Source organism: Ciconia boyciana, chromosome 11, assembly GCF_034638445.1.
Source record: "Ciconia boyciana chromosome 11, ASM3463844v1, whole genome shotgun sequence".
Classification (NCBI taxonomy): domain Eukaryota; kingdom Metazoa; phylum Chordata; class Aves; order Ciconiiformes; family Ciconiidae; genus Ciconia; species Ciconia boyciana.
In genome coordinates this window covers 22114903-22137725 of record NC_132944.1, presented here as the reverse complement: position 1 = coordinate 22137725, position 22823 = coordinate 22114903, and the positions used below count along the sequence as shown (strand labels likewise).

The 22823-nt window shown below is 48.6% G+C and overlaps 1 long non-coding RNA gene across 9 annotated transcripts in view; it reads right to left on the bottom strand.

Annotated features, from left to right (window-relative positions):
* Window positions 1-119: 119 nt before the first annotated feature.
* The window catches only part of LOC140658198 (uncharacterized), a 48788-nt gene continuing 26084 nt past the window's right edge, over window positions 120-22823 (bottom strand). For 5 of the 9 annotated variants that reach the window (XR_012044628.1, XR_012044625.1, XR_012044631.1 and 2 more), the window contains one exon: window positions 13325-14516. This is a non-coding gene — a long non-coding RNA (uncharacterized lncRNA). Of the gene's footprint in view, window positions 263-1197; window positions 1339-9235; window positions 9399-11141; window positions 11224-13324; window positions 14517-21308; window positions 21353-22823 lie in introns of those variants that run through there. The other 4 variants (XR_012044626.1, XR_012044627.1, XR_012044630.1 and 1 more) reach the window with 4 other exon arrangements.

The window sequence follows — 22823 nt, the reverse complement described above, 5'->3', positions numbered from 1 at the left end:
GACAGGGAGAGAAGAGGAGGACTAACAACGTCACTTTACAATAATGTAGAATAATCAAGCTATTTGCTTTGGTTGCACATTACACAGCCGTTCAGACTTTGATGAGGGCTTACCTTGGTGTTGCCTCTGTACAGGCATTTCGCCCGGTCTGTCCGATTCGCTCGCAGAATCGGGGCCGTAATCCATCAGCGTGTCAGGAGGGGTGCTGCACCCCCAGCGCCCGGAGGAGCGTGCCTCTTCTGAGCGGGGTTTTCAGCGGTTCCTGCAACACAGATAACAAATAATCCCGTGTTTGTCAGGTGGCACTAATCTGAGAAAGATCAAACCATCTCTCTGCAACGTGTGTATCGTGTTTGTCTCCAGACATTTTGCATAGCGGAAGAAAAACAAACAGCAGGGAATGGAAATGGAGCAAGCGTGTAAAGTTCAATGTAAAGTGTAAGCACAGAGCAGATATCGAGGCAACAAATTGGGATTTACGGTCCTTTCACTACCACCAAACACTGGGGGACAGGCATTTTGTGAGGGGGAACCCTGACATTACTTGCCTTTGGTTCCCGTTGTTGGGATTATTGTTTTAAGCCGTGCTTAATTGTCATGTCTCCACGGCCACATCAAAAGCCGAGAAGATTAGGTTACAGGGACTGTTTGATGTCAAAATACAAAATAAATAAAAGGAAAGCTGAAAAGGTAGCATATTTTCCATGATGTCTACTGAGGTTTTTGCCTCAAACATCTCTTTTTTTTGTTTGTTTTTTTTGCAAAGGTTGCACTTTTAGTGAGGAGATTTCGTTTACTTACTTCCAAATGACTCCACTGCTTTCCTGCAACAGCTCGAAAGGGTTAATATCCCCTCTTTGATGGCAAACATGGTATAATTAACGCAAATTTCTTAAGTATCCTGGTGACCTGTAGATGGCCACATGAGAATTTTGTTATTTACTGACTTGCCAAACGTTTATTGCTTATAGCAGAACAAGTGGGAAGCAGGCATTAATTTTGATGCTGTTATCTGTGATTACGTGTAAAGTTCATAGCAGAGAGTGCCTGTATGTCAACTGCAATTAAACATTTCCCTATTTTTTTAATGAATTTCACGTTGGTGGAGGGGGTTGGACTGGCAGCTTTGCAAACTGAAATCCTGCCCATCCGCAGAGCAGGCATGACGCAGCCAGACACAGGACAACTTCCCCTTACCTGCAGGCTGCAAAAGAAAACAGTCTGGCGCCATGGAGCATTTGATCCTTGGCTTCTCCACAGAGACAGTCAAATCAGTACCAACTGTGGCAGGGCACAGAGGGAGATTTTGTGGTGTGACATCTCCCCTTGGAAACCAGCCTGAAAAACACCAAAAATGAAGCCAAAAGTGGCTATCAGGTGAATATGTTCATTTATCACCAACCTGGACTGGATTAGAATGCGTGACCTAGAAGTAAAATGCTTTGTTTAGCCCAACTCCCTGGGCCATCTGGTCCTCGCAAGTAAACATTTCTAAGTGAGATTAAGTGACTGTTCTTTAAGCATGGTGATATGAGCGCAAACCAGGCTGCTCTGGATCTAACAGATCAAACCTCAGCATCAGGGCAGCCGGCTGGTGCCGATTCAGAGACACCATTTGCTTGAACAGCTTTGGGTGCAATTCTCCGTGGTGCCGGCTTTGCAGGCAGTCCTGATTCAGTCTGATGTGTCCCTGTCAGATCCAGAGCTTGTCCTAAATCCAGGGCTCAGATTGCACCCAGATGCTGCTGGGAGGTCAAGGGCCCCATCAGAGGAAACTTATGGGAGAGACTGCAGTAAGAACTACGCTGCATTTGCAACAAGAACTCAGTTGCATTTCTGAGCACCAAAAGCTCAGCTCTGCAAAATGCAATCGGAGGGTAGGAGATACCGCAGAAAAAACATCCAGCAGGTAGTAACACAATAGAGAACTAACCCGTCCTTCAGAGAAAGGCTTCGACATACTGCTGAGGGAGGGAACTGCTACTGTTTGGTCTATAAAAACTGAATCAGGGAAGTATAATGTTAACCCAGCCTATGCAGCAATGCCAGGGAGAAAACAGCTACCTGCCTGTATCCTGCTCCCGTGCCTCTCTCTATGGTTCTGCACTCTGGGCTGCAGGGACTTAACCTGGAGGAAAGTTTTTTCTGCCTCAGGAAGGTCGAGAGTCTGTGTAAATCATTTGGAGTCCGACCTATCGATGCCAGAGCGTGAACATGGACCCTTGTTTCTCCTAAACACTTCAGTGCTTCACCAAAGCCTTCCCCAGTGCTTTTATTTTCCTGTGGAGCTTGATTCAGCTCCTGCCTGCTCTCCGTCAGGCAGAGAGGACATGGCAGATTTCTTTACCTGTGACACAAGAGCATTATGTTGGCTGTTTTGGTTGTGATTTTTTACCCCTGGTTCTTTCATTCACATTGGCATTCTGGTAGCAGGTTATACTGCTAGAGTGATTTCAGGGCATCCCTGGAAATCCTTACTGGATTTTGCTGTAAAATTTAGGTTAATTTAATACCTGCTGCATTTCAGCCTGTCTGCTAGGTTTTTTCTTTTCTATTTTGTAGACCCTTGTAAAATTTGAAAGTAAAAGCACCCCATTTTGAGAGTTAATCTGTTAAAGAGAACTAGATGAACAAAAGGGAACAGACCAAAACCATTCACGTAACCTTTGTGCCCACAGGCACTCAAGGCTGTGCACTATTTTTCTCTATCCAAGCATAACTGTCACCAACACAGGGAAGATGTTCTTCACGACGAAGCACATCTCAGGAGGCAGGCCACTGCCTGACTGGTGCCAGGACTCACCCCAATCCCTCACACGCTCACTTTCTGATAACAAGCAAAGTTACAGCACTCCATGCCTCAGTTTCCCCTTGTAAAACAGGCATAAAAAAGACATGACCTGCCCTATCAGCTACGTACAAGTGCTGACTCGCTCCAGCCTAGCAGACTTCTGGGCAAGTTTGAACAAATGTCAGTGTGTGGTGTGTACTGATAGGCGCTGGGAAAGGGCACAGCACTCTCCTCTCTAGGTTAGAGGCTCCTCCCTGCCTTCGCTGCGGAGCTGTTGCACTGCCGTTAGCCTCCCCGTACAGCTGTCTGTGGCAAAAATGACACATTGGATAAATTAGTCATTGCAGTGTATCACCCGGCTGCTCCCAACTGCTGCGCACACACACAGAGCCCCACGCACACGCACACACACGCACGCACTGCCTCCAGCCCCAGCCCATTGTGAAGCAGCCCTTTCTCCATCTCCCATGCTGTCAGCCTCTGACCTTCCTTTCACATGCTCTAATGGTCACTAGAAAACTGCGAGAGAACACAGTCGTGGTATTAAATAGCCCTAATTTGTCTCCAGGCCTTTCCCCTCCTCCCCCCGCCTCGGTCTCCCGCGACTTAACGTTTAAACCAGCTGAAGTTTACAACAAATCAAAGCCTCCCTATAGGCCCAGATTGTCTAAATACGGAAAACAGGAAGTGAGTAACCTTCAACGGGAAATTGTTCATCCGATGGAGGCCAAGACCCAAGGCCCAGCGCTTTTCAGTCCTGCCCCAGCCCAGGCAGACACAGCGTGTACCGAACGGACACTCGGCGTTTCGCAGGAGGGTGTGGTTTAGAGAAACTTTTGCGTCTCTTGCAGTCATGTTGCGGCTGCTTCGAGAAAGGCGATGGTGTTTGTGCCTGTGCAGAACAGTAGATGGGCAGTTTGGGAGGGTTATTTTTCAGAAGATTGGGGACGGGATGGAGAAGCAGACAAGGGTTGGAGGCGAAAACAGAGAAGATGCATGAATCCAATGTAAAACTGCTGCTTGCTTCCTATGGAGGTGAAGATGGCAAGAGAGTACCGCAAACGGCATTGGGCTGCTTCCAGCACACAAGGGCGGGAAGAGATTTTGTGCGACAGCCCACTTGGTGAAGAAAAGGAGAACACTTCATTTCCTAGGCAGAGAGAATAATCATTTATTTTTGTAGAGTAACTAACTTGCCTGCTTCCCCCCGCCAGGAAAGATCCCAAATTATTTTACCGGCTGTTTATCTAAGACTTATATTATTCACTACTGAATTGCAACCATTACTGGGGTGGAACACAGCAGCTGTTTAACAACTCAAAACAATGCCCCTTTTTTATGGAAGGTCATATTAAGATCGTCTCTAACTGAAGGTGAACTTCTTGTTACGTGCGGCATCCACTGCAATAAAGCTTTGCTCACAATTACACTTCTGCCAGAATCACAAAACCCCCGAAGAAACTAGGATGCACAAACACATCCAAGCATGCCTGAGTCCTTCCACCGCAACTCTGGACAGGGCTAATGAACCACGTACCACAAAGTGGCCCCTGGCTTGTAGATAACTTTCTTCTGGCGCCCTTGGAGCCTGCACCTATGCTCATATGCCAGTTTTGCTCTGGGCAGCTCATGGGATAAGCACCAGCAACCAAGCCTATGGTCTCTGATTTGAGAAATGGACAGAGAGAAAGAAGGCACAGACTGGTTTTGGAGTTTGGCACCACTGTCGAGGAGATGTGGGTTGGTTGGTCTTGTCCTGCTTCCTTGCCCCAGGGCTGGGAGTGCTACAGACGAAGGGCACTCCTGGGCCAGATGTGCACACATGGGACAGTCAGTCTCCAGAGGATATTCATGCAGAAGGCACCGCTGGAATTAGACCTGCCTGACTGGGATGCTGCACCTCTGCAAAGACTGGGGCTTGAGAGGAATGTACAGCAATGGGTAACCACTGGGTCTTTTGAGGAGGACAAGTTAGAGATGAAGCTTCTAGTTAGATCTCTTTGCTGCAGCATTTCAAATATTGCTCTGAATTTACCTTTTAAAAATATTTTTTAAATGCTGTTCTTAGGCAGAAATATTTTCCTTCTTGCTCCTACAGTCTTTTTCTACAATGATTTCCCCAGATTTCTCATGGTTTATATAGGTGAGTAAAACTGGACTTGCTTCACAGAGATGTTCTCTCTTGCATAAAGATGAAGTTTAGTTGGTTGTTTTGCTAGCAAACCAGCTGGCTGGGAGAAAGATGCTCTTAATCAAATGGCCTCACTGCCTCTCTGGGGAGAACTCTGTCTTTTTTCCCATCACAACAGGTTTCCTCTTTGTTCTCTGGTGGGCAGGTGTTGTCCCACTGGGACGTGGAAAAGGGCAGGCTCTGATCCCATTAAAGATAGCCCCATTGGTAATAGATCAGAGGGGCATCCCTAGGTTGTGGGAGAGTATGCCTGTCTTGCTTCACTGGCTGGTGAATAATAGAGCTGGCTCTCAGTGATACTTGCAGGGTTTTTAACAGGAGTCCTGTTCTCCAGAGGGACAATGAAAGGGAAAGGAACCCAGAGGGTGATGGCTGTGTCTGGCATTGCAAGAAACCACAGCTGGTCCTGCAAGTGATGGGAACGGAGACGATGCTTCTGTCCAGGAAAGATGCAAAGAAATGCTCCCCCGCTGCATTATCTGCTTGCTCTACTCCCTTTCTCCGTCACTTCCACAGCAGGCTGACTTTCAGAGATGTGGAAGTAAATTTTGCTCCATTGGAAGGTGAGACACAGAAAATCCCAGAGATGGAAACGCTACTGTAATCTCTGGTCTCAGCCACCCCTTGGTCTTTCTATCTTGAGGGCTACAGCAGCTCTGCTGATGCCCTGGGAAGAAAGATTGGGTGTGTGGGCTAAAGGAGGTCAGGGAGCTCCAACCACATCCCTGGCCTGGATGAGATGACTGGGGAATAAGGGTTGTAGCTTGCTCAGTGGAGCCTGTTTGCCTGCAGTCCAGACATAGCATGGAGTAGTTTTTCTTCTGCTGACCTCGTGCTCACAAGAACTGAGATAGTAGCAGGGATCTCCAGTGCATTTCCTTCTTCTGTGCTTTCTAAAGTGAGCCAGGAGGTGAGTCCACTGTGCCCAGGAGCTACAGACTCCTGAGATCTAGAATGGGCTCTACACCTGCTTAACTCAGAGGCTTAGTGTCTCTGTCTGCTCAGTTAAGGCAGGATTTATCTACCTCGCATAGGGTTGTGGCAATCCATTAGTCTGTGTTAGTGCAGGCCTTGGACATGGTCACGTCCCAAGAATGGAAACTTGAAGCTGGATACATGCAGCAGCCAAAATATGCACCTCTGACAGCAAACCATACCATAGGCACGTTCACAAAGTATGCACCAGCGCTACGGGCCAGAGGCTTGTCCAAACGAAGCAACAGCTCTTACAGACGCTGTGTCCAAGCACAGGCTCCTTGAATTTCCTTTCTTTGGTGAGATCCCTTTGGCCAGCATCATTCCAGCTCCAGCAGAGCTGTCCATGAGGGACCCACACCTGCTCGGCAAAGGCCCTGCATCCTCGAAAGAGTTAACCCTGAGCTCCTGACTCAATGCACAGGAATGCAGCCACCTCAGGTAGAGTCTCACTGGGGCCAGCCTGGAACACTGCCTTCATGGGAGTCTGCACAACTCCGAACTCAACAGCGGCTGCACTCTGTTGTGTCAGGATTGACAAGAACAGAGATGGTACAAGCATGTTAGACAGCTGGCTACATTTTAACATGCTCTTTTTACTTGCTTTTCCTACGTTCTTCCTTAGTGCCACATGGAAATTACGCTGCTTTTGGCCTGTGCACCCTACCTCAGTTGCACATCTTTTAATCTGCACCCTCTTTCTTGGTGGTCTCTTTCCAATGTTTCACTCTCCTGTTTACATCCTTGCCGAATTTACCTCTGTGGCTCACAAACCAGCCAAAGTCCTTTACTTCTGCTGCACTAGGGCCTGGGAAGACTGGTCATTCTCCTTGCAAAGCCACCACTGTGGGCCGCTCCTCCATGCGATCCAGCCCTGCCACTGCTAGCCCTGCCTGAAATCACCGCCCCTGCTCAGCATTCCTACAGGCTGCTTTCACTTTTAGCCCCGATGCTGAACAAACCCAGCTCTCTCTTCATGTACACGTATGTATGTATTTATACACATACCCCCCACCACAGAAAGAGACCTATTTTGCAAGGTTTAATATGCTCCAAGTTCTGCTGTGGACTCTTCCTCTTTTGTTGCAGCTGTGGTTTTAGGGCAGGCTTTGTGGGTTTGAGAGAGTCCTTGGATGCCTTGGGAAACATTCTGCAAAAGCGGACTTTCTCTCCATGCATTCTGCACTCCAGCCACCAGGTCCTGAAATCTCCGTGCACAGGATTTCCCCTATTTAGATGAACAAAAAAAATCTACTTGCCTTTCAGGCATAGTTTGTGATTGATACTACTCGTTTATGCCTGCAGTGTCAGGCAAAGAAACAGGAGAGCCAGCTGGACTCCCTCCTACGTCAGCGGCAGTTCTGAGCCACAACACTGCATCAGGATGCTCCGAATGGGCTAAGAAACACCACCTCACAGCCCCGGCAGCCCTGGGGTGGCTGCTGTAAGCTGCTTTGCCACAGCTCTGGAGAGAATATGATCTTACCCACTATCCTTAATGTCTCTGTCCATGACACAGGAGAAGCAATACTACCTACCTTGTAGAAAATAAGGGAGAGCCTGCAAGCACCAAATAACTGTGAAACAGAAACACTCTCTGCCTCTCCTTTGCTTGTCCTAGTTACTCATGAGGGAAAGTAACTCTGGCTTAGCCTAACACACCTGGGTACCACCTGCTGCTTTAGTGGCTCCAGCTCACAGTTTTGTGACAAGCTGGGCGCTTGACAGCAATATCCCTTTGAAATGCCATGTATAGTGCTCAGGGTTTGGAAAAGCCTTGCTCCAGCACAGGGTAATTGTCAATATGCATGAAGACAAGCTTCCTGGGGTTGGCTGGGGGCAAGAAGGGACAGCTCGGGTGGAAAAAATGTTTCAACCACAGCACAAGGCATGCCTGTGCTCCTAACCAGCTGAACAGCAACTTGGCCCTATAGAGTTAGAGCAGCCTTGAGGTGGCTCTGTCAGGCAAAGCACACAAATGCTGTGAAAAAAAACCAATCCACAAAGCAACAGAAATGTCTCACAACGTTTAAAAGCACAGTTGTTCAGCCTTGCCTATTTGTATGGGAAGCAGGAGCCGAGGCTCCTGAACGTGGAGCTGGCAGGCAGGATAGGAAAAGAGAGGGAGGCGAGATATGTGGCTGAGGAATTTGCAGCCTTCAAGTTCCCTCTCTCCCACCTCCTCCTCTCGCAGGAAATGAAAGAAACCTCTTTTGTGGAAGGAGGATGGTAGGTGTGCATGCGTGAGTGTGTGCTGGGGAGCAGCCCAGCCTCGCGGGCTCCTTCCCGGCGTGCAAGCCTGCGTGCAGGGCCGTGTGTCTGCACGCACGCGTGTGCGCAGTTACGCTGAAGCGCTCAGGGCTGGCGTGGGGCCATTTCTCAGAAGTCTCCTCATGCGTGTCTGAAAAGGTGGATCAGGCAACGGAAGCGGCAAAACCACCAGCATGCCCAGGCCCCAAATGACTGCCTTTTCACTTTTTTTTTTCCTTTTTTTTTCTGTAAAGCAGCCCCCCCACTTCTTCCTCCTTCCCTCCCCCGCTCTGCCCCGCTGAACCGCAGCACCCGAGCGGCAGAGTCTGAAACTGGAGGAGAGCAAAAGGTGCAAAAAATGTCCATGGCTGCTGCAAAGAGTGATGCCGGGGGCCAAGGCGAGCAAACCTGGCCATGGGCACGGCCATCTGCAGCCGCTGCTGCCCGCACTCAGGCCCGAACGCAGACCGGAGTGGGCAGCCGACTGCCAGCTCTGGTGGGACCTGCCTGATGCCAGCGAGGGGAAACCCGAGGAGGGAAAGCAGCCGCATGCCGCCCCTCATAAACCTCCCTCCTCCCTGCCACCATCCTGCTGTCCAAGCAGCACAGCCCTCGCCTCCATGGAGGCCCAGGCCTGGGGGAACATGGTGGGAAGGAGAAAGGAAGCTGGCAGTGGGGCAAAAATGGTCAATTTTGTTGTCTTTTTCCCCTCTTCAAGCCGTGGTGAGCCAGTTGCCCTTTGTCAGGGTGAGTGGCACAGGCTGCTGGGCTCAGGCAGCCCTGTCCTCTCACAGAGAAGATGGTGGCCAGGCCAGGCCCTCACTGACCACCTTGGCAGCCTCCTGGGCGCTGACACCACGCAGGACAGGTTCACCTGTGACTGTCCTCCGAGGGCGTCTCTTTTAGCCTCTGTTTCCACAATAACAGGGATAAAAGAATGGGCTGATTATCACCATCACCATCCCCACCGACCGAATTATGTGGCCTACCTGCACGGCCCAGCAGCCACTTCTCAGGGTGCCCAGGCAGGCTTTGTGGGAAGGAGGGGAAAAGCATGGCTGGAGATCCCGCTTCTGTTTGCACCTCTTTGTTAGCAGCAAAAGTTTCCTCTCGCCATGCCTGCTCCTTGAGGTGGGTGTTAGCAGCAGGCTGAGGAGCAAGAGGGTGACCTGGGCCCCTTCCTTCTGACACCTAAAACGGAGGTCAGGACAGGCTGCCTCAGCCCCGCAATGGCGGATGGGTCTCCACTGTCCCCCACGGGCTCTCATGGCCTCAGCCCACACCCACACAGCGTCATCCCAGCCCCTGGCACCTTCCCCGCAGGTAAACACACTGGATCCCCATCATGTGCCACAAATTTCCTCCTCTGAGTGTGGAGGAAGACCCCATTTCCCAGCTGAGCCCCAGCAGCAGGAGCGCAGCCTCCCTCGGAGATATCGCTGTGGGCATGAGAGGTAAAATGCATAGGAAGAAAATAAAACCTGCTCCAAGCCATCATGGTAAAGGCCAACCCAGCTGAGAGGAAGGGTGGAAAAGCTGGGGACTGAGAAGATTAAAGGAAGGGGCTGTCCGGAGAGTCCCATTGGGAAGAGATGCCAGGATGTTATAAAGACCCAAACTCTAAAGACACTTTTGGCACCGAGAGCCAAGATCCACTTTCCTGAATAGCATGGAGCCCATGTTCAGCCCTTCTAGTTTTCTGGGTCAAAAATAAATGCTGCGCAAATAATAATTTTTTAAAAAGACATAATTTGTACTTCGCATGTTTTCTGTAGAACCAAAGGTATTGGGTGAAAGAAAGGAACTGCCTGAGAAGGTGGGAATCTCCCAAGTGGGAAGGACAAATTCAACATAGCCCAAAAAATTGCAGAGTGCCCAAGCAAAAAGGTGAACGTGTTGAAGGGAATTAAGAAATTGAGCAAGTACGGTGCCATTTGAGGCGGTCCTGAAATCTACCTGTATATAAGGCAGATAGGGGTCCTTACATGCACAATAAGTAAGGTGGGAGAGAAAAAGAAGAGTAAATAAAGAAGAAGAATGCGTGAAATAGGAGTGTGCAAAGCCTGCTCAGAGATCTAAGGATTAAAAAGAAAACCTTTAGTAGAAATGGAAAACAGGGAGGCAACCAAACAAGAATATTCAGTCAGTTAAGGCTTGCAGGGAAAAGATAAGGGCAGCAAAAATGCAGAATGAGTTAATTATAGCCAAAGGGATTAAGGAGAATAAGAGGCCTTTTACAAATATATCAGGGGAAACAGAAGCACTAGGTAGAAGGTGGGTCTGTTAATAATAGGTCAGAGTAGGGAAGGAAAATAATGAAACAAGGGGACAAATCATGCCAACAGCAGTGTGGGCATCTTCCTGTTACCAGCTGGTCCGAGACCTCCAAGCCAGCACGACAGGGCCATTGACTGAGACTGGTTTCAACCCAGAGACTCCCCATCCACAAGGACAGATCTGAGCTGCCATCACCGTAGAGCGGGGTATGGAAATATGCCACGAGTCTCCCCATGCAGTGCCTGACACCTCCCCTGAAGAAATCAATATATTTTCAGTGATTTAATTGCCTCAGCCCGGCTTTTTGTGGTGTAGGAGGCTGGAGAAAGCACATACACCAAGGTTAGGCCATGTATGTGGTGCAGTGGCCTTGGAAGAAGACCTGGTTAAAACGCACCAGTGGGTGATAGACTAACGGACCAGCTAACTATGGGCTTCTCATCAACTCTTGTGCCTTGGCTTGGCTATTTCCTCTCTATCTGCCTCGCTCACCCCCCTGGAAGCAACAAGAATAAACCCCAGTAAATCCCTTGGGGCTGGAAGCAGGGATTGGCAAGTATTAGGACTTTGCAAAACTTGCATCTCACTGATTTGTGATCCAAATTCTCACCTCCAAAGAAATTTTGCGCAATAATTTTAAATATTTAAGATACGCACACATTGCTGCCGTCAGGATTTTGGCTTTCTCCCTCTCCAGAAATAAAGTTTGGCTCCAAATCCCAGGTTTCCCTCTCAGTTCCTACAAAAACAAGGGGCTCGGTCAGGAGAATTACGGACTATTTATGTTTTCTCAAAGTCAAAAAAGAACCGTCAGGGGATAGAAACTCTTTCACCCAGCTCTTTCACAGGGGGAAACCCATCGCTCTCCTGCCTGCCTGTGGGTGTGTTTTGCATACTGCAGGCTTTCCTTGAGCAAGACCCCTCAGGCACCCTCCAGCCCCCATCTGCCAGGGAGTCACACAGTGAAACAAAGGGCCAGCTCCTTTGTCCCAGGAGACAAGGTGCCAACCTGCCTGTCTCTGTTTACCAAAGGGAAGGATGTTAGCAGGGTGAGAATGGGGGGCTGGGACCATTGCTGGGGCGGGGGCCATTTGTCCTCTCTTCCCGGCTCTCAGGCGCTTTCCCCTCCCTGCTGTCTCCCTCTGATTTTCCTGTCTTGCCAGCCTGGCTTTTTGAAATGCTTTAGATAGTTATTTAGGAGGCTGCTGATTAAAAAGAAAGAAAGAAATAGATAAGTAGGCTCTATTTCTGCAAGGAAAACCAGGGAACGGCCTCACAGCCCAAACTCCCGTGAGCTAATTCCCTACAGCTCCGTCCACCAAAGATACAGGGTGCTCTGACCCACAGATAACCCCATGGTAGGCTGGATGCACACACACACAACCCATACCCTGTCCTTTACTCTGTCCTTGCCTTTTCCTGCATCCCTACCTGCCCTCCTACAGAGAGCGGACAGCCAGGAGATGCTTGGGGCCGAGTCCTAGGACAGACCTGGCAGTTATATCAGTAACAGCCATGTCAACAGACACTGGTTTGGGGATGGCTGCTGACAACTCACTGACGGTTTTCACCCGCATGATTTTCTACCGAGATGTATCCCCGCACGGGGTTGATCCAGAACAGTTTTGATCAGAGCGGGAGGTGGATGAAAGCCCTGCACTCACAGAGGCTTTCACCCAGAGTGCGTCCCTGTGTATACCTGCTGCACAGCCGCGACAGCAGCACGCTCCCCCCCAGCCGCACGCTTGCACACTTAACTGCGTCAGAAATGGACAAACCCAGCCAGCAAAATGCATGGGACACCAACACTGGAGACGTTCCTTCCGTGCTCATCCTACTTGCCTCGGAGACCACACAAATGACAAAACCCACTGTTGACCTCCCTCCCCTTTTACCTGTGTTGCGCATTACAGGCTGAAGGCGGTGCGCTCTATTTCCCTGCTGCCCCTTTGCACTTTCAGCCCAAGCATGTAAAACTGCACAAGGAAGGAGAGGGTAAAATAACAGCACTCCTTAATAAAAGATGGGGAATATACTGTCTTTTCTAGGTCTTCCGCTTACACTACTGGTTCTTTTACCAGCGTGAGCTCTGTTGGGTGTTATGGTAGAGGGAGATTCCAGGAAGATGCTGAGCAGGAGATTAGAGGAGCTATAATAAATAAAAATATATGCCATTGTTTTGCATTGCACCCTCAAGCTGAGGAATGGACACACAGGTGATGCTGAGTGTTGCTTTCTATAGGCAGGTATACATATGTTCTCCCATCTCCTGCTACATCTGCCCAGCAGTACTACAACATGAGCCCTGATGCTTCCTCTGCCCACTCTGGCACTCAGAGGCTCGAACAGAAGCAGCAGGATTGCAAGAGCAGCGCTGCTTCCCTGGGTCAGTCCCTCCTGGAGCAGGGACAGGATTTGCTGGCTCTCCCGACTCACCCAGCCTGTTCCTCCCCTGCACGGAGGCTTGCTGCAGCAGACCTAACCTGCCCTTGATTTTTCTTCTCCTTCTGAGCACCCCTCCTGTGTCTTCCAGCTGCCCAGGAGATGGTTTGTAAAATCCAACCAGAAGAGAGGTGGGGTTGCGCGGAGGGAAAAGGAGGTACAGCCCAAGCCAAGAAGCATCAGCACCGAAAGCAGCAGCCGTGGCGGAAGGCAGCACTTTGAATGATCTCATGAATCAGCCACGACATTATCTACAGTGAAATGCCTGGGAAGGGGTTTCCCATGTCCTACCCTGACCTGGGAGGTTGAATCCACAGGGGCCTGAAGGGCATTTTGATTGCCAAAGACAAAGGCTACATCAGAAGGAAATGATATTTTATTTAACCTCTGCATCGGGGTGGGGGCCTGAGGGGAGGGTAGAGGCAGGGGGGTGGTGACAGAGGCGTGGGGATAATACAGGGGATTCAGAACAGATAACTCAGTAACATATGGGCTTTCACTAAAGCAGCATGTCCCACCGAAAAGCCAATTTCCCTCTGCGTGCTGTCAGTCGCTGCCGAGGGAGGGCAGAGCCCTGCATGCAGCCCAGCCTGCTCCGTCAGGGCTGTGCTCTTCCATACTAACGTGCTGTTCAGTGCCAATATGGAATTTCCTTTCGGGAAAGGGCTGCAATAATTGTCTCTCCTATTTACACAGCGCTTTCCAGACAACGTGCCAGAGGCTGGAGCCCTTATACAGGCAAAGCTCCCAGGGACACCCTGACTTGGCTTGAAAGTCAGCTAAGGCTCTGAGTACTCGGCATGGTGTAGGATCAGGCTGCAGGACTGCAAACCTGTTGGTGCAGGGACCAGCTCCTGAAGGTGCCCCATTCCCAAAGTGTGGCTGGTGGCCGTAAAGGAAAGCAACATCAAAAGGGCTTTGGAGTGGTGGTGTGTGGTGGGCTTACCTCCGTGTTTGACACGGCATTAGAGCTACAAAGGCATCAAATGCTTTCCTGACATGACATTCCTGTAGGAACTTGCTGTAGATGTCCTGAGGACCTAGGTGATCTGGTGGGTGGGTGGGGAAGGGCTATCTAGCAGGGAGGGACTGGGAGGGAAGGCAGGGGAATGCAACAGTCCCTCTAAGGGAAGGTGGGGCCCATACCACCCTGGGCGGTGGGCTTTATGCAATAAGGCCCTGGAGGAGGGGTGGGGGCCATAGCTGTGCAGTACAACCTGTGGTGCCAGCCAGGTGAGGTCTGGGTGGTGGAGTCCACTCTGGTCTTCCTCTGATGAGTCTGAGAGCCCTGCTCTCCATGCAGGGAAGATAACATGCATATCTGAACATCTCCAATTCTTCTGTGAAGCTCAGCTTTTTCACGACTGTTCTCTCTCAGTTTTTAGCCAACCCAGAGACACAAATAGGGTGGATCAGAGAACCAGAGGTGTGAGAAACGGCAAAGACAGACCTTCACTCCAGATCATTTCCTCTGGTATTTCATCAGACCAAGCAGGCATACAATGGCACTTTATCACTTCCTTTGGGAGGTAGTTTCCATACCTCTTACGCACCCAGGAACAGGTTGTATTTTGCCCAGTTTCGGTTTCACTGTAAGTAGAAAATAGTCATGGATGTCAATATGAATTTTTACAAGTGCATAGGACTTAAAAGTGACACCCCCTCCCGTCTTCCCACAGTACCAAAATATCACACGTCAAAGATCCTCCTGCTGAGAGCTGAATTCCCCCTTCACGCAAAGTTCAAGGACTGAGGCTTGTTCCAAGCATTTCTATTTCAGACTCTTGGTCTTTGACCAAATCTTTGCATTTCAGGCTTGTGCTGAAGACCTGAGGACCATATTTGTTTGTGCTCCCTTTGCGCTTAGGGGCCCAGCCACGGCCGCCTGTACTAGGAGATGTACAAAGGCAACATAAAACCTCAGCCTGTCCTAAGCCTGTTCCCCCGATACGTGTTTCCTTAGAGGTCCTGGATACTTGGGGGGCCAGGTCAGTCACACACCGGTTCTCCAGCTCTGCTGTGTAGGGAACCTACAGCACAAAGTGATCTGTGGGGAGCATGACCCAAAGTGTCAAAACAGGGCCTTTAACATTTTCCACTGCCACCAAACCTGTTTGACTGAATTGCAGGTTAAAAAGGCATTGTGTCTATAATTGTTGGGCTTTAGAGAGCATGTCTTTTCCTTTAATGAAATACCTTGCTCATTCCATTCGAAAAGGAACCAAAGACTTCTCAGGTTTATGATAAAGTTGTAAAAATTTTATTTACCCCATATTTCCTGCTGGGTTATTTATGAGGCATTTTGTCAGCTCTCATAAAACTGCCTAGTAAAATATATTTTCTTACAAAAAAAATAAAATCATTTGTGCGGAACATCTTGAGAGCAGCGAGGACAGAGTTAATGGGATACACACACGTTCCGACCCTGGGAGAAAACAAAACAGAACGAAAGCCAGGCATTGTTGTGCTGCATTAGTTAATAATAGCTTTAGAGCTAAAATCCTGCTCCCACTGATGTTACTGGAAGTTGGTCCTTAATATAAAATAATCAGAGAACCAGCTGCCATGAATTGCAGAGCCCCAAAATGAACCTGAAATGCATCAAAGCACCCACAAAACACACTTCTCCCATTGGGATTTCACAAGAAACACCAGCTCAGGAACTTTTTCTTTAAAATATGGTAGCTTAGATTTATGTAACTCGGGGATGGATGCACACCGTCACTCAGAGCTGGAACCCAAGGTTGGTTGATTGTTAATACAGTCACTGTTACCTAGCTAGGGGTCAAGACGCGAGAAATGAAGCTCTTTGACGTAAATCTGGAGGAAATCCCATCTTGGTAGTTGCTGTCGAATAAACAGCCTGGGCACAGGAAAAGCACGACCCACCCACTCCGGGCACAGCTGGGGTACATTGGTCTCTCTTGGAGCACGGCTTTTCAGTTTTCTGTCACATGTTTGCATCTGCTCAGTTCTCTGTGGTCTAAACCTTTGCTTTTTTTTTTTCCCCAGCAGTGCTTATGTTCCCTAATCCTGGTGGGAACCTTGAAGCACTAAGTTTGTTGTGCAGCATTACTCCTAGCACCCTTCATTTCAACCCTTGCAGCTTCACTCCAGCCACGCTTCCCACCTGCAGATAAGCGGGACACAGGTAAAAAGTCCTTTGCATGTGGCCGGCTTGGCCCGGCTCACTCAGGAGCTCAGCAAAGGTATTCTAGCTTGGAGGCACCAGGAATGTAAAGGAAGCAAGAAAACAATGAATAAAATACAAAAAAAAAAAAAAAGAGAACCAGGGAGGGTTGTTTTTAAAACAACAAGAGCTAGATGCTGGGAAGTGGTCAGAGGTCTTTTGTTCTGTGCCTGTACAGCACTTAGCACAACACAACCCCAAATTACAGCTGAGCTCCTTGCTCCTGCTGCTGAGCAAAAATAAAGAAGCAGCAGCCAAGTACGGGAAGCAGGCAAGGAGCAAGGCTTGCAAAGGTATTTAAGGGTGTAAAGGCACAGGGGGATATTTGTTTATGGATGCTGGTAGAGGTCCTGTTTCCTACGGGAGCCGAGGGGCATTAGGCTCACAGCTCCAGCACTTTATCAGCGCCACCAGGTGTTATCTGCGTCTTTAGGTACAGGTAGAGCTGGGTTTACCACTCCTCTCAATAAGACTTGCTTTTTAAGAGCCACTCTCATCATGGGGTTGCTCTCCTATGTGTCTGCAAAATGCCTTTTGCATTGCAAGGTCCTGCCTCAATCACACAACACCGTGACAGCGTTTAGCAATACGACAGGTCCGTGCTGCTTTGGGCACACGCAGATCCTGGGGTGTGCTTTCCTTTTGCACAGCTAGGTTTCTGAAAGGAGGCAGGGGGGTCAGGAGGTGTCTGGGTGACCCTGGGGCCTGGAGCTGGCCATCAAGCCCCTCGCAGCCTGCTGTTGGGGAGGGGAAGGGGGGGAACTGCCAGCTAAACTGAGCAGGGGGGGCTCCCAGGGAAACAGAGAGCACGTACATCAAGTGGGATGTACCAGACCTGAGCTTTAACCAGCAGTTCAGGAACTGGCTGTGATTTTAACAGACAGTTTAACCAAACTGGACCAAAATTCCTCCAGCTCAGCCCTGCCAGAAACGTCTGATACAACAGAAAATGTGCTCTACAGCTGCTCTATTCTCCCTAGGCTGAACTGAGTCCATTACACTAACCCAGCAAGCAAATTCAAGTTGGACTCACCTGGAACATTCATCAGTTATCTAGAAATGAATGCAGAGGAACTCCAATGCAGGGAGTCTGGAGAGGAGAGGAGAAACGGGTCTAAAGCCTCTCTGGATGTGACTTTGAGTGTTGAGTAGGTGGAGATGGAGAAGGAAAGCCATTTCTACTCCAGATACCAAACAAGCTCTCAGGGAAATTCCTTCTACAGCTTAATTCATTTAAAAAGAAAACACCTTTGCCTCCCAGCTTTCAAGAGGTTTTGGCACCCTTGACAACCAGCACAGTCAGTTGTTCCAGAATCAACAGTTTTGGTCAATGACTGACAAGGAAGGGCTGCTTTGCCTCAGTGCACCAGTGAGAAAACAGCAGACATGTGGCAGACACCTTATTTGCACTGGTGGGACTAATGCTTTCGACTCAGCTTGCGAAAGGTGAGCTGGCAGGGTGTTAGCATACTGCACGCTTTGACAAACCCCTGGTGATGAGAGAGCTGCTGGCGTCCAGAGCAATCCGGCCCAGGGGGAAAGTTTCTCCCCGTTCCGCCAGACTGTTGCTATTAATGGGACAAATTCCAAAATTAAAACTACAAAAAGCATCTCCCTGTGCTCCAGGCAGGCGTCAGAACATATGGTGCTCAAAAGCTGGCATGGGAGTTGTCCTTAGGAGGGGAAACATAAAAGGGGGCAGATAGCGGAGATGTGCAATAGCCCACGCTGAGGTCTCTGAAAAGCTGCCATTGATGGGAGTCCTCGTCAAATGACTCCAATCATATGAGCAGACACGAGGCTTATAGCTGCCTTTTTTTCTTTTTTTCCTTCTTTGCAACAGGCTGTGTTATTTCTCTTCCCCACTGCCAACTGGCATCAGTGACCAGCTTATTTGCACCAAACACAGAGATACGGGTTGTCTGAAGCCAAGCAGGACCCTCATCTAGGGAAGACTCTGGGGCTATTTAATAAAGTCTAGAGACCGGAGAAGCATCCAGGCTTTCCCACCGTAGCAGGAGAAGATGAAATTCTTTAATTGTTTGTGTTTGAGTGAAACTCATATAAAAAGAGGATTTAGGATTCGGGGGAAGCTTTAGAGCTGAGTCTGACCTTAAGCTGTGTTTCTGCACAGCATCGCACGCTCTCACACTGTGCTCCCAGCACCCACTCTGGGAACTCAGCCCTCACTCACATCCCTCTTACTTAGGCGCACGGAGGATTCAGGGAAGCAACAGTTATTTTATCCTATAGTTAGTACAAGATCTTTTGGGGCCTGTGGTCCAGGCAACTTAAAAGAAGCTGTGCCTCTCACGGGCAGACAAACACACAGACGCTCTGCATCCCATTACAGCTCAATTCTCCAGTTATGCAGAAGTCACAAAGTGGTTTGGATCCCAGACTACTTCTCCCATTGGGTTCTCTCCCTAACTCCGATTTGAGCACATCTGCAACGTTTAACCTGTTCTTCTCCCATTGTACTCCACACAGTCCTTATCACAGTGCTCAGACTGTGCCAGAGAGCAGCAAAAGGAATAGACAAATCAAGTTTAGCGTGTGGATTTGGCTTTGAATGACAGAAATCTCACAGGAGATGCAATTTTCATAACTTTGTCCTCATTCAGGATTGAAGTTCTGTGAGCCTGATAAGTTGGCTGCTATTTGGACCTGAACAAGGTCCTACCTGCTTGAGATCCAACCCAAATTTGGAACTAGCAGTGACAAAATGAGATCTAGGAATACGTTCAGAGCAGCCAACAGCCCAGATGCGTACTGGAGATAACAGATGAAGGATGTGAATCTGAGTTTCCTAAACTACAGACAAGCTCATTAATGCTGTAGTCAGCCTGTGTGGCATCTTTCAATCTTGATAAAAACAAACTGGTTTTGGGTGTTGGATTTTTTTTTTTTTTTTAAATTGATAGCTAAGGGCACCGCTGGGGGCTCTTTTAATTTTTTAAATCTTGAAAATCTTTACAGGGTGGGAACTCTGCCTTCCAGCCTTCTTCACCTCACATTCGCAAGTCACTCGTAGGGATGATGAGATGCCTTTCCCTTACAGGCTCCACGAATTTTGGTGTCATTCTAGATATCGTAGCTTTGGGTAGAGAATGTCATCAAAGCTGTGGCACAAGCACAGGCTTGAAGGTGAAACACAGAACGATTCCTTTGGCTCAAAAGATGCCAAGACGCTTGGCCTCAAATGCCATCTGGCACAGGGTGAATCTCACTGACAAGGAGACCATGTAACCAAACTGACAATAAAGGAAAAAACAGTCATGACAGGACTGACTGGTTACCTCTTTTCCCCAAATTATCCTATTTTTACCTACTATATCTCTATGAGGAATAACTGAAGAGGCTGGGGTGTTTCAGTCTGGGAAGTAAATAAGTGAGAGAATATAATAGAGGTCTATAAACTGCTGAGCGGCACTGGCAAAGGTGAATCAGGAACAACCATTTACCGCCTTTTCCGCAGAGGTAGGGAGCAACCAGGGAAACTGGGAGCAGGCAGAGTCAGAACAAACAGAAGGCAGCATCTGGGCAGCGTACGGCACAGCCTGGCCCCAGCGAGTCTCTGTTTTGAAAAATAACCCTAACGAGGGCTCCCAGCCCTGACGAGGCCCGGTTGAACAAGCACCAAATCTCTGCATGCTTAACTGAAGTGCAGGTCTGGTTAATGACAGGGAACCTTTGTGAGAGGTTGCCTCCACTGTAGGGAAGGCAGATGCTTTCAGTCAACCCTAAAAAAATAATTTTAGCCTTTTTGTTTCCTGGAAGTGACATACAAGTGGGTTATGAGCCTTCCACCAACCCTGGATGGCAGCAATATTTAGCAGTCAGAGCATGGCATAGGTCGGTTCAAATTCTCATGCTGCAGTCCTGGTTTTACCACTAGTTTATTATATGCCATTACAAAAAACATCTAAGGTCTTGGCATTTGAAGGGCATCAAAGCCGCAACAGCCAAGGGCCTGTAGTCTAAAATTTGGCTCAGCGTGTCGACTCTAGATAAGAATGATAGCCTTTGTCTGCTGGTGTCTCAGGAGGACGGGGCTTCACCTACCACTGCAGAGGTTTAGGGGTGCCCAAATATTAATTGTGCATATTTGAGTCAGACTGAGTAGATTAACCCCCAGCTTTTCAGGGTAAGTTGGCAGAAGGCAGAACCAGCTGCAAACTGAGAAATGCAAACAAGGAGGGAAAAAGTTCAGTTTTGCGTTCTGAAAGCAAATGCAAATTTATTTATTTATTTTTTTTACTTGAGCTTTAGTGCCAGTCTTCTCTGATGCTACACCTTCTGGCACAGGAATGAACCCAGTCTAATCTCAGTAACTGGCTAAGGAATGCTTAGGCTTTTTGAAGTCCCAGCCCACTTGCTTAGCTGTATTTCTGAGACAGGGAAACAGCAATCCTTCTACTTTTAACATCAATAACACCAGTTATTCTCCCAAAGAATTATTATCAACAATTCCTTTGCTATATTTACAAAGAAGCAGGGCTATTCTTAGAGAAAACACTAAAAAAGCCATTTTATTTAGCTTTCTTGGCAGTTATACAAAAATGTAAGGAATGTAGTCAGTTAAAAACATCAAATCCCCAGCACGAGCCTATAAGAGCTTTCTAATGCATATTTACAGTATAGAAAGCAACCACTTTCCTGTTTTGTAGAACAAACAGGGAACCTCTTTTCCTCCTAGCTGTTCCTGAAGACCAAACATCAAGTTTGACACAGAATGCTGCTTTTAATGGTGCGGGTTGTAAACTTTTAATGCTTAGAAAATGGGACTTTATACTACAGCCTTCTTTTCCTAAAAAGGAATCGGAGGCAAATTTTACTGCTGGTTTTAGGAAAGTTCTGAATTGGCAGCGCAGGGTATCTAATTACTCCTTTAGCCACAGCTTGGTTTGCCACAGGGAACAGCAGTGCTAACTTCTTCCGTGCTGCTCCTCGCCAAGGCAAGGACATGCACCCCAGAGAAGGGGAGACTGCTCAGGTCCCACGGTACCGCTAGTGGGACTGGGGAAAACCACTGTATTCCCACAGGGACCCAGCTCAGAGTGGGGACACCGGGATTTGGGAACGCAAGCAGGGGACCACACCACTGTTCCCACACATGCAAGAGCATCTCAGTACTTTGCTCCAGCCTCTGAATACCGTCAGGAAAAATCTGTCTTACGGGCTTTACTTACTGCTTAGGAAGGAGACTGTGTGGCACATGCAGGTCACAGCTTTCCTGATGGTGATGAAAGCAAACACACAAACAAAAGACAGGGGTTATGGCTCCAGGTTTGGGGGGGGGTTAATGGGTTCGGCTCTTACCTGGTGAAAATGGGCAATGCTACCAATGTTCCTTGTATTGCACAAAGCACCGAAGATTTCCAAATAGGCATGAAATACATCCTTTAAAGAATAGTCTATGCCATGGGGAAATGAAGAAACTCAGTTTTTGGGGATTTTGTAAATTAACTGGTGTAGACAACATACTGCAAGGAACAATCCTCCACGGGTAGGGATGCAGGTATTCAACTTCTCCCTCTTTTTCAGCTGTAACTCAAAACCCCCTCTATTTCTCTCTTAAGTTTGCCTGTGTTGGAGGCCTGCTGGTCTCCTGAGCCAGCCTGAAATTAAAGATCTAGAAAGGCTCCCAGTCCCATTCTCCATACTTCAAACTACCCCAGGTCTCCCAGGTTAGAGGGAGACTGGAGTCATACTCCTCTGTCCCCTGTCCTCTGAACAGTATCGCCATTTGTTGCTATTCTCTTGCTAGCAAGCCTGTTGTTTAAGATATGTTTTCAGTGGGTTCTTCCTGAACCTTCCTCAGGGAGGTGATAAAACTGCCTTTGAAGCACTCTAGAAGTTTTTGTTCTCATAACCAATATTCATTACATTCATTGAATTTCTCCAGATTACCGAGTATTTCCCAATTTTTTTTTCCTATCCTTATACAGCATAATGACCAAAAAGGACAAAATCCTTCCTTGTCCTACACCGCATCAGTGCTCTGAAACTGGAAATGAGTTTGGCTTCCTTTGCCCAAATAGCGTCGGCTGCAGCCCTGAGAGTTTCATCCTCCTCCCAACCAAGAGGGCAGCCTCCCTCTCATCAGGCCATTCAGATGTGCCGCAGCCCTGACGCTGCGGTGGGAAACAAATCTGTTACGCAACCGTTTTGCAGCGCAACGTGCCAGGGTCTGACAAATTAGCCCATCGCGACGCCCTGCCGCTCTGTTGGCACGTGCCGCAAAGAGCAGCTTGGCTCCCGCTACCCTGCCATGGCGCAAGGCAATGCCAGGTGGGAACGGATCCCAAAATGGCCCATAATCACTGCCATGAAGGGACAGGGTCTAGGGGAGTAGTTCCTCCTTGTGGCAAATGATGCAACCCCAGCCAGGATTTGTATGGGCTTTTGTGATTTGTACCATAACCATATGCTTCTCTTTCTATTTCAGAGCGATCAGAACTGAGCAAGCCCTCATCTGGAGAAAGCCAGGCAAGAAAACGACCTCTCTTGAAGCGAGCGAGAGGAAACGAGAGACTCGTGCAGGCCTTTGGCTCCCATTCACTGTCATGTAACAGTTTCACCATGGTAGGAAGTGTCAATAAGATACCAACAGGGTAAACGATTGTCAGACAGATTTTCACAGAGCCGGTTGACTGGACCATGGCTGCTTTGTACACAATGCCAATGCAGTGTCATTTCTAATG